Consider the following 11,394-nt stretch of genomic DNA (forward strand, 5'->3'; position numbering starts at 1 on the left):
AAAAAGAACAAGGCAAAGGATAAAGCATCCAGAATAAAAAGGATGGAGAAAAGAATGGGTCATTAATAAATAGCATGTTACAGGTTTGGTTTCAGTGTCTAATGTTGTGCTTTATCCTTAAATCTGATGAAAATGAGGATCTGCAAAATATTTTCTTCAAAAGCCAATGCATGTAGAAATTGCTATTAAAATAGCAATTTCTAAACATTCCTTAATTGCGACTAGCAAATTGCAAGTCACAATAAAGGAATAGCTTCCCATTCATTCCTATGGGCCTACAGGCCCATAGGAATGAATGGGAAATTGTATGTGCAATTTGCGAGTACCAAAAGGTACTCGCAAATTGCACATGCAATTTCAAGGGTGCAAGGGTACCAAAAGGACACCCTGTTGCACCCCTGAAACTGTGATGTGCACCCATGTTACGCACACACATGCCCCAAGGGCATGTGTGTGTGTAAGCTAAAACCTTGAAAAATGCATTTAAGTGCATTTTTCAAGGTTTTTGAAAAATACAGACCAGAGGAATTTCTCTGTATTTTGCAGCCCCAAATAGCGATTTCGCTATTTCTAAGGGGTACATGCATTGCATTTAAGGAATCACAAATTGCGATTCCTTAAATGCAATCGCAATTTAAGAAATTGCAATAAATTGCGATTTCTTGAATTGCGAGTGCTTTGCACTTTGATGCATCGCAAAAGCCCTTTTTATGGACGCGAACTTACGATTTTTGCAAATCGCTCCGTTTGCGCTCGCAAAAAACGTTGATGCATGTGCCTGGATATAAGGGACCACAAGGTTGCCATGTACCTGTGGTGTACTATGGAGTAACCTGTCATATGTTTTAATGTTGCTTCTTATATCTTCAAGGTAAAACATGCCAGGAAAAAAAATGCCGCATTAACTCTGACACTGTTTTGATTGCTTATAATTATGTTTTGAATGTGTATTTTTATGGTTTTAAAATTCTTTTTATAATGTATTGTTATATTATGTTATGGTAATTTTATTTGTATAGTGCGTTATTGCCCTGAGGCGTCTAAGCGATGTTTTTTTTCAGCTACGAGTGTCAAAAAAGGTGCTTGAGGTGTTCCCTGGATTTGAATAATCAGGTTTGTACGGCCTTCCTGAGTGAGAGGAGGCTGAACTCATTTTTTATGCACAGAGGAAGTATATTCCAGATTTTGAATGCTTCAGTCACAATGCTATTTCCACCTCATCTTGCTTTCTGGAATCTAGGCTGTACCAATAGGTTGGCGGTAGCTGAACAAAGTTTTCTAGCAGGAACATATTTTTTTAAACTGTGGTTCAAGAAGTCAGAACCAAGGTTGTGAATTGTCTCATACGTCAGGCATAGCACCTTAAAGGTTATTCTTTGCTTGACGGGTAACCAGTGCAAATGTTTTAGATTTTGAGCAACTGAACAGAATTTGGGAATTTTTAGTAAGAGCCTTGCTGCTGCCTTTTGCAGGACCTGAAGTATTTAAATTGTAATTATGGGTGGTTAGAAGCAGACTGTTGCACTAATCTATTTTAGACAAGGTTAATGATGTAACTAATGTTTTTTGTAGGTTTACCGGGTTTGAAAGGCATGACTTTTTAAATTATTCTGAGGGTGTTAAATGTAGAAGAAGTAAGTTCATTTACATGAGCTGTAAAATCAAGTTTTGTATCAATATTCAGCCCTAGTTTTTTACGCATTTTCCACTGGAAGGGGAATTGGGCCCATAATGGTTGGCCAAACTGAAGGGCCCCAAAAATGTGATTCTGGTCCAAAGAGTAGAACCTCTGTATTTTCAGTTCAGTTGGAGGTAGTTTCTGTCCTTCCAATCATGGACAGCCATCATACAATTCTGAAATCTGCTTCCAGTGTTATCATAATTTTTCCCTTTGGAGACAACAATTTGAGTGTCGTCAGCATTGGATGTGAGTGCAAATTCGAAATTCCACATCAGATCTGCTAGCGGAGAAACATGAATGTTAAAAAGAGTGGGGCTCAGTGAAGATCCCTGTGGGACTCCGCAAGGCAGGGAGAATAACTGAGAGGAGAAGTTCTCTAACTTCACTACTTGCTCCTGATCTGCTAAGTAGGATTTTAGAAAGTTCCACACCTGACCTGTGATTCCACAGTTCGTTAGGCGACTTAATAATAGTTGATGGTTAAGAGTGTCGCAAGCCGCCGAGAGATCCAGCAGGATCAGGGTGTCCCCTTTTCCTTGATCTAGAGCCTGCCTGATCTCTTTGGTTGCCTTAAGCAATGCTCTCTCCGTACTGTGACCTGCCCAGAATCCAAATTGTGTTTTCCCCAGAATTTTGTTGGTCTCGATGAAAGAGACCAAGTGTTCGTTTGTACATTTTTCTGCTATTTTAGCTGGCAATGGGAGATGGGAAATCATACGATAGTTACAAGGGTCTTTGTGATCAAGAAAAACTTTTTTTGGAAGAGGGTCCAAAACTGCCTTTTTCAAGATCTTTTGAAAAATAGGTGTTAATTTGGATGCAGTGATTTCTGCTGCTAGTTTAGTTATGTTTGGCGGGCATGGATCATATGGTGAGCCTGAGGTAGCAATATTTAATACTTTTATAATGTACTCTGTTGGAGGAGGAAAAAATTCCATCAAGACTTTGATTGTGTTGGCGGTGTGGCTGCTCTCAGTAGCAGGTGTCAGTATAGTGTATAATTTAACATCTGAATTTTTTTTATTGATTGAGTCTACTTTCTCTAAAAAGAAATCTGCCAGTGAGTTACAAAAGGACTAATTGACAGTCATAGCTATTGTATTGTGCTTTTATAGCTTACTGGATAGTGCAGAAATAAAGATTTTGAACACACAATTATCTGTTATTCGATCCTAAAAGGGGGCACTGCCTCTGTGATCTGGCGGAGCCTTATTTGAAGGGCTGCCAGGTCAGATATTTAAACCAGTAGAGCCAATGGAGGCTTGGTTGATGCAAACCTGCTGTTTCACCTTGTTAGAAATGGGTTTTCTGGTTTGCTAGGGTTTGCACCTAAATCAGGCATATTCCACCACTCTAGTCAGGATAAGGGGATTACAAATAACCCCTGCTCAACCCCTTGGTAGTTTGGCACGAGCAGTCAGGCTTATCCTAGAGGCAGTGTGTAAAGCATTTGCACATAACAAACAGTAATACAGTAAAAACACTACAAAAGGACACCACACCAGTTTTTGAAAAATATCCAACATTTATCAGTGTAAAACAATACCAAATAAAAACAAATCCAACATACAGTGATCAAAATACAAATAAAGCAATAATACAGTTCCTTGCAGTTGATAGCTCCATCCAGGGCTATCACGGTGTCGTGAATGAACAAATTCAACAGTTTCGGCATGTCGCGGGCCAGCTAATATGCTGGGAGACTGGTAAAGCAGTACCTTTGGAGATGCATTAGAAGCTACTGTGTCAGGGAGAGCCGTAAAAAAGTACCTTTGGAGATGCAGGGTGTTGGACCTTGTGGTGAGCTCCAGAGGAGCTGCATAGGCAGGCGACAGTTTCGGGCATGGGTGCAAGTAATTGGGCCCTTGAAGTAACATGTGTTGCAGGTTAGACTCCAAGAGTTTGAAGTCAGGAGCACCGTCGTCGGCAGGCTTTGGGGTTGTGGTGTGAAGTGGAGCTGTGCACTCATATCGCGGTGCAGGCAGTGACTCGGTGATGCCGTACAGTGGCGTTGTTGAAACAAAGGTTGCTGTGTGCAGTGGGGTGGGGCTCTTGCAGTGCAAGCAGCGACCTCACTGTTGCTGAAGCACTGTCTTCGGTAGACCCAAAATTGCAGTGAAAGATGGGACAATGCATCATGCAGGGCCCACAGGTCGCGGTGTAAGCAGAGTTGTCGGTTGATGATCTAGAGTCAATGGTGCTGTCTTCGGTGGGCCAAGACTGAGGTTTGAGACAGGGAGGTGCATCGAGCAACCAATGAGTGGGCCCCCAAATCACAGTGCTGGCTGCGGCATCGATGTCAGCTTGGAGCAGCGTCCTCGGTGAGACTACGGCTGCGGTGCGAAGTGGGACAGGGCTCCGTGTTGTCCATGAGTGGTGACCACAGGTCACGGTGCCAGCAGCAGAGTCAGTGACAGCATCGCAGCACCACCACGGATACCAGGGTGGCGGTACGAAGCAAGGCGGTGCGGAGTGCGGTGCCCACTGGTCACGATTCAAGCAGCATGTCGGTGGTGGCGTCGGACGTCATCGGCGGTGAGACCAGGGTTGTGGTGTGAAGCATGTGACGGTGCCCTCGGCAGTGCCTTCAGGTCATGGAGCCACCAGTGGCGTTGTTGACGGCGTCAGGTTACCTTTTCTCCTCTGTTGCAGAAGAAAGATCCAGTTTCAGAAGCCAGTACCCAGAAGATGTTGAAGTCTTTGATTTCCCAGAGACTTTCAACAGGAGGCAAGCTCTACCTCAGGACCTTGGAAATACTTGAGATGCAGAAAACACAGTCCAGTCCTTTCCCTGCCCAAGACAGAAGCAACTGCAAGCCAATCCAGCAAAGCACAGAGCTGAGTGGTAGACTTTCCTCACAGCTCTTCCAGTTCTTCTTCCTGGCAGGTTCCTTAGTCCAGCAGTAATCTCAAGTTCTGGGGTCAGGGCCGCAATACTTATACCATATTACCCTATGAAGTTGGCACAAACAAAGTTCCACTGGCGTACATAATCCAGTTCTACCTGTCTTCGACCAGGCTCACTCCAGAGGGTGGAGACAGCAATATGGAAGACAGACACAATCTATTTAGATGCAAGAAACAACTCCTCCCACTAATCTAAATGCAGCCAGGTGTATTCGGCTTGGCTATGAGTCACCCAGGAAAGGCAGGACACACTCAACCCCTCCTGGTGTCTGCTTAGAGTGAATGAACAAACCAGCCCCTATCAGTCTAAAACCCAGACAACAAATAAACAACAGGTAGAGGCACATATATCGTTAGACAAGAAAAAAACCACTTTCTAAAAGTGGTATACTCAAACACACAATATCAAAATCATCTTTAATAAAAGATGTACTTTTAATTCCTGAGTTCAGGCATACTAAACTCCTCTTCTCAATCTTGCCCCAAAGAATGTTACAAAGCAACTCCCATTTCAGCCTGTGGGACAGATAGCCTTACAATAGTGCAAAATTAATTGCATGGTCTTGCACTATCAGGACATGTAAAACACACCAGTAGATCTCCTACCTTTCGCATACACTGCACCCTGCCCATGGGAGTACCTTGGGCCTACCTGAGGGGTGCCTTACGTGTAAGAAATGGTAAGGTTTTTGCCTAGCAAGTGGGTGCACTTTCCAGGATGACATAGGAGCAAAAACTGTGTGCAGACACTGCAGTGACAGGTCTGAGACACATTTGAAAGGTGACTGTGTGGGTGGCACAATCTGTGCTGCAGGCCCACTAGTAGCATTTGATTTACAGGTCCTGGGCATACCTGTGCACTGTACTAGGGACTGAGTAGTACATCAAATAAGCCAATTATGGAAACACCAATCCATAAGCACAATTCACATCAAGAGCATATGCACTTTATCACTTACTAGCAGTGGTAAAGTGCCCCGAGTCTTAAGACCAACAAAAAGAAGGTCAAAACCTAGAGGCCAAAAAGCAAAAACTCTTGGGGTAAACCCACTGAAAAAGCCTAGTCTAACACCACTAATCTAAATAGAATGAAAAAATAAAAACTATACCACCACAAATTTTGGCTGGTGGCCCTACTCAGCTAAATTTTATTTGTGATTCTAAATCTGTTTATATATATTAAAACATTGTGAGAAACAATCAGATGTAAATCTGTCTAAGAATGTTTCTTTTTTTTAAAATAATGAATATATGCTATATATAAATTGTCTGCATATGTTTAGGATTCTGTAATCTTTCCACTAGCTCTGCCTCAGAAAATGTAGACAGATTAGTAGTCTTCGCTCTATCTCATACTACTTCACCTTACAGCAGCTACAGCAGAGAGTATACTCTTCATGGCAGTGCTTAATTTGTAAAATATTAGGTGCAGGTGCTAATTTTTAGGAGGCCACACCCACATCCCCTATCTCCGCCCACTTCCTCCAGTGGCTCCACCCACTTCATGTATTAGCTCCACCCACACCCATAGGCCTCAACACATCAGAGCCGTCTCCTCACTTCTTGAGCTCCACAAAAAGCTGAAGCCCCGTCTCCTCCCATTAACACTCCCGGGACCTCACACCTACACACCTGTCCAAGCGCCTGGATACCCTCTTGAGTGATTAGTGCACTATTCAAATCAGTATAACATAATATTATATATGGGAACGAGGCTGCAGTGCGCCTGGTTCTATGTATAACCGAAGGTCAAGTTGTGTGAGAAGATTGTTTGATGGATAAGTGACCGTCAACCTACCGCCAAGGAGTCTTCAGGCAGTGGTGATGGAGGCTGGTGAGGCTGCCTGGATATAAACACAAACCTGGTGTGTTTTTTGTCTTGAAACTCTATAACCCTTAGCAAATATTAACGCCAACATATGGCACCAGTGCTTTTATTGATGAAATATTACCTTCTGAATTTGTTTTTTTCAAATATATTTTTTAAAGTGCTGAGATGCGGTCTCAGTGATTACAAAAAGCTAGTGATTATGATTTTGTGTGTCAAGCCCAGTGTGAAGTCACACCTGAGTGTTTATTTATTGAAGTGGCTAGAATGTCAACTTAGTTTTTGCCTAATAAGCACAAACTGTACTCCGTCCTTTTCACTTTCTTTTGCAAATGCATTGTGTATTTTTTAAAGGAACATAACTGGTAAGGTTTCAAAACAATCAACGTCTGTGAGTTAAACTTTCTTTCTCTTGCTTTGATTGGTCATGCTTCTGTTCTTGCTTGTTTTGTAAAAGAACATTCTTTATATAGCGCTAAAATCAGAATGTATGTGTTTTGAAGAACTACTGGGTACAAATAACGTAGTTTGGTATTGATACAATAGAGTTTTCCGCTAACATTTCTATAGGTTGCCCACCATGTAATCAATACCTTTGAACCTGTTTACTGTTGCAGACTTCAATTTTCACACTTTATTCAGTAAACAGCTGTTTTTGCATAACAGGCAGAAGTACAAATGTCGGTGCAAAATGGTACAGCCAGAGAGCAAAGTGTATGAATCCTGACCAAGGCAAACAGAAGTGGGACACAGAGGTTGAGGTGCTTGATCAGGGTACTATCTTTTTGGAATGGGAAGCCAAGATTTTATTTTAGAACATTTTGTTCCAATAGCGTAGCCAGTGTGTCATAGGCCATAGTACAAAGCAGAAAATACCCCTACCCAAACCCCACTCCTAGCTGTTGTTTGGATTGTAAACAATAGCAGTAGGCCAACTGAATGAGCCTTGGTGAGCCTGCACCTGGTGCATCAATGGAAACTACGCTCCTGGTTAATTCGAAACCAAGAAAAGTAGTCATACGATCAGCCCCTGCAAGTAAAATCTTAAATAAAATACTTTGTAAGGAACTTTGACAAAACTGAGACACATACATCCCTCCCTGTAACCACAATAGAATCATAACAACACTGTGCCAGCTCCTCGCTGAGGAGTCACAAGACCTGGAAGTTAAGAGTGTGATTGAGAGGGGGGCAGAGCACTGTGCCTGTGCAAAGCGTGTTCCAGAGTGTAACGCTGCTCTCTGTGGATGCACATTCCTGTGGTGGCCATGGTGGCGTGTTAATAATGCTTGTCATTGCAGCGTGAATAACTGGCCGTGCACTCACGGCATTGTTCTGTGAAGCAAGGGTCCTGCACCGCCCCCTTGTGCACAGAGTATAAGTGATAGTGAAAGGTAGCATGGAGTCCTCAGCACGTGACATTTTCCTCCACCAGCGCCAAGCACCTTCTCTGACAGAGCCCGCACCACATGGGGCCTGAGGGCAAACTGCCCCTTCAGAGAATGACCGGAATGACCACCTGGGGGTGTAAGTTAGAAACGCTGGGCTTGGACTGGCATGTGTGCACTATTTTCCTTTCAAAATATTCAGAAACAGATCTTTAGAGGAACACCAGACTCTTGGAAGAGACTAATTCTGTATTAGTAAAGATCTGGAAGGAGGACTTTTTTCCCCTTTTGCTCAAGTAAACAGGCTCCCCTAGCTCCCAGTACTCCTCTCCATCCCTGCCTCTTTGCAGCATTTTTTCCTAATGCGTACAAAAAATATGGCATTTGACTCTCTGCTAATCACTGTCGTTTATAATCCTACCATAAATAAGCCCCAGCAGTAATCTGCACATTTGTTAGCAAAGAAGTTTCAATGAGTCACCTTGGGGAAAACCCAGCGCTCTCTTGCCAGGTTTTTGTGGGTTCACTACGGTTTCCTCTGCCACTTCCTCTGCTTAATCTGCATCCTCTCATCAAACTCAACTGCTCCATCTCTATTTTGGAAGATTCCTTCATGGCCGGGACCGGGGGTTTGGATAGGGACAACCAACTAGCTCCCATGCTGCCAGGAGTACCCCAGAAGTCGATTTGCACCGAGGCCTGTCTGTTTAATTTGCGCCCAGGCCTGCCTGTCCCTGCAGAGCCTTGATGGTTCCTCCGACCACAGCCTCCCCTCAGTGCTTCACTCTTTGCTCCGCAGCTGACAGACTCCAATCGAGCCTCAAACACTGAACTAAACTTCACCATGAAAAAGTCGGTACCTGCAACACTCCTCAGGCTCTGGAGCATACCCATGGCTCTCAATTCTATAGCCCCGGCCCGAGAAATAGGAGCCCGTGCTTAACACCGGAAAGAATTGGCCCAAATTAAGAACTGCTTCATGGTAGGTGTCTTTTATCCCTTCCTAGTTTATCCTAGTGTCTTCATTTCCTGTTCCCTATTCAATCATTAGAAGATCGGGTTAAACATACAGTGAGTAAGGTGGAATCTTCATCACTTCTATAAAGGCCACAATCAAATGATTGCTTTGGTCTTGACAGATTTCAGTCTCTTTTCAACATTGCTTCAGACATCTCCTGGCATGGGTAAGAAAGCTTTTAGTCATGTTAACGTTTGAAGGATATTGGTCTCCTCAAGTAGTCCATATTCCTTCACAAGCAACTGTGGCACAAAATCTTGCTGTCTAAGTTGATTCCAGATGTTAAAGTGGCTTTTCATCTGCCAATTTTTGGGTGGATGTCTTGTGATCACCAAACTTTTAATGATGTCCTTAGTCTTTCATCCTAGATATTGGTTGTTGTGTTGAGCTGAACATACAATCTTCAGAAAATGTTATCATAACTCAACCAAGATAGTAAAATACTTCTGATGGCCATCCTGGGTGGGTCCAAGCTTGATTATATAAATTCTCAATACACAACAACACGCAAAGACGAAGGGCCTCATTATGATCTTTCCGGACGGGTTACTCCTTTACAACAATGACGGATATCCCGTCAGCCAAAATACAAATCCAATAGCATATAATGGAATTTATATTTCGGTGGATGGGATATCTGTTTTCATTGTGACGGAGTAACCCATCTACCAAGATCATATTCAGGCCATAAATATCTAGTTGTTATGTAATTTAAAGTCAGGAAATCAGGCTGATTAAAAACTTTCTGATTTTGCCACCATTTCTGAAAACTGTACATTGGCATGAGATAAGACAATAACTGATTTTTAAAGTGATGTATTCCTGCACAAATCCATCTTTGGGTGGCCCACTTGACTGATATCACTATGAAAACAGAAATCTACACTAAGCCACAGTATCTCTTATTACATCACCCAGATTCAAAAGGAACCATATTCATAGTTGTTGGCTTTGGGTCATCACCGGCCTCATGAAATTCACTTCCATTGTCTCTCTGCTCATCTTCTGTTAAACTTATTTAGATGCCACAGTAGCTTGTTATATTGTATCCCCCCCCCCCTAGTTTCAAGAAACTGACTTGGTGAATGAGTGATCCAAAAGTGATTTTAACAAAGGTTTGTAGGCAAAGTTGCGCCAACCAACTGTATCACATTTTTTATGTTAGGGCTTTTTCACAGCTGTGCATTTGCAGTAGATAAAGACACACTATTAAAGGTGGGAGTGCTGGTATATCCCACTAACCATATCAATGGGTACTCTTGGGAAAGCCCTCTTCTGGTTTCTAGGTAAGGGAAGAGATTGTCAAGGCACTGTGTATGCAGTACTCATCAGGCTGACTCATGGCTTTCAATGGTCAGGGTCTGCATGGCTGGCCACCATATCCTCAGCAGAGCAATCATGTGTGTACCTAACCTGCTGGAAATGGGCTACACTCAGCTCTACATCCTGGAAACTTTAGCTATAGCTGTGTCTACAAAAGTATGGGTTTTTAGGTGAAATCAATTAACTGGTATTTAATACTGTGTTTTTTTACATCTTTCAAAGGAACTGACATGAATAAGGCTGATTGCCGAAACACGTTGTCAGAGTAATAAATTAAAGATTACAGTACGTGAGTGCTCCAGCTGGTTCCTTGGGGGACTATTTGTTGAAAAATATTTGCGTGAGTCCACATCTCACGATGGAGGCACCCATTAAAGTGTTCGGCAGTGTTTATGTGGCTTTGGTGGAAGGATTGTATTGAAACTGTCAGAACCACTGCAAGCACTGGTACTAGATTCGCCCGCACAGATTTGGGACATCACTGTAATGGATAGGTGTCTATCACTAGACTGGCACCTACAGACATGATACCAAGAGGCTGAGAATTGTGGCAAAACGAGGATGAAATACTTGAATTGATACTTTGAAAATGTTGCACTCACAAGATGCCAATACTGAACTATTTGATATGGTTGATACATATAGTGGCTTCACACACAATGGGAGCTGACATGCCTGCTAAGGTACAAAGAAAGATGTGGCAACTACTATGTTGAAAGGTACATGCTGAAATGACGGAAAAAAAACAAGCAATTCTAAGGGAGAGCTGTGAGTCCTCTGTTCTTGTTCATGAAATATCATCATGTGAAATCAATTAACTGGTATTTATTTGTGTGTTTTGGACATTTTTCAAAAGAACTGACAAGAAGAAGACTGATTTCTGAAAAGCGTTGTCAGAGTAATACATTTAAGCTTACAGTCCGAGAGTGCTCTGACTGGTTCCTTGGGGGACTATTTGTTAGGAAAAAAAATCATCCATTCAGAAAATTATAAACTCACTCATTCTTTAATACACCTTGGCATATTTATATATATAAAACATATTTAAACTTTACGCAAACACACAGTCACTGGATGATGTCATCAGTGATGTCATTTGAGATGTCATCAGTGATGTCACTGACCATGTCATGAATGATGTAATATGTGACCTCATCAGCAGTGCATTGCGGGGCCGCGAGTTATAGTTAGCTCAGCTAACTATAACAGACACATTTCTATGGTTTTGTATGAGTGAAATGTCCAACTA

Source organism: Triturus cristatus, chromosome 4_1 (genome assembly GCF_964204655.1).
Source record: "Triturus cristatus chromosome 4_1, aTriCri1.1, whole genome shotgun sequence".
Taxonomy (NCBI): domain Eukaryota; kingdom Metazoa; phylum Chordata; class Amphibia; order Caudata; family Salamandridae; genus Triturus; species Triturus cristatus.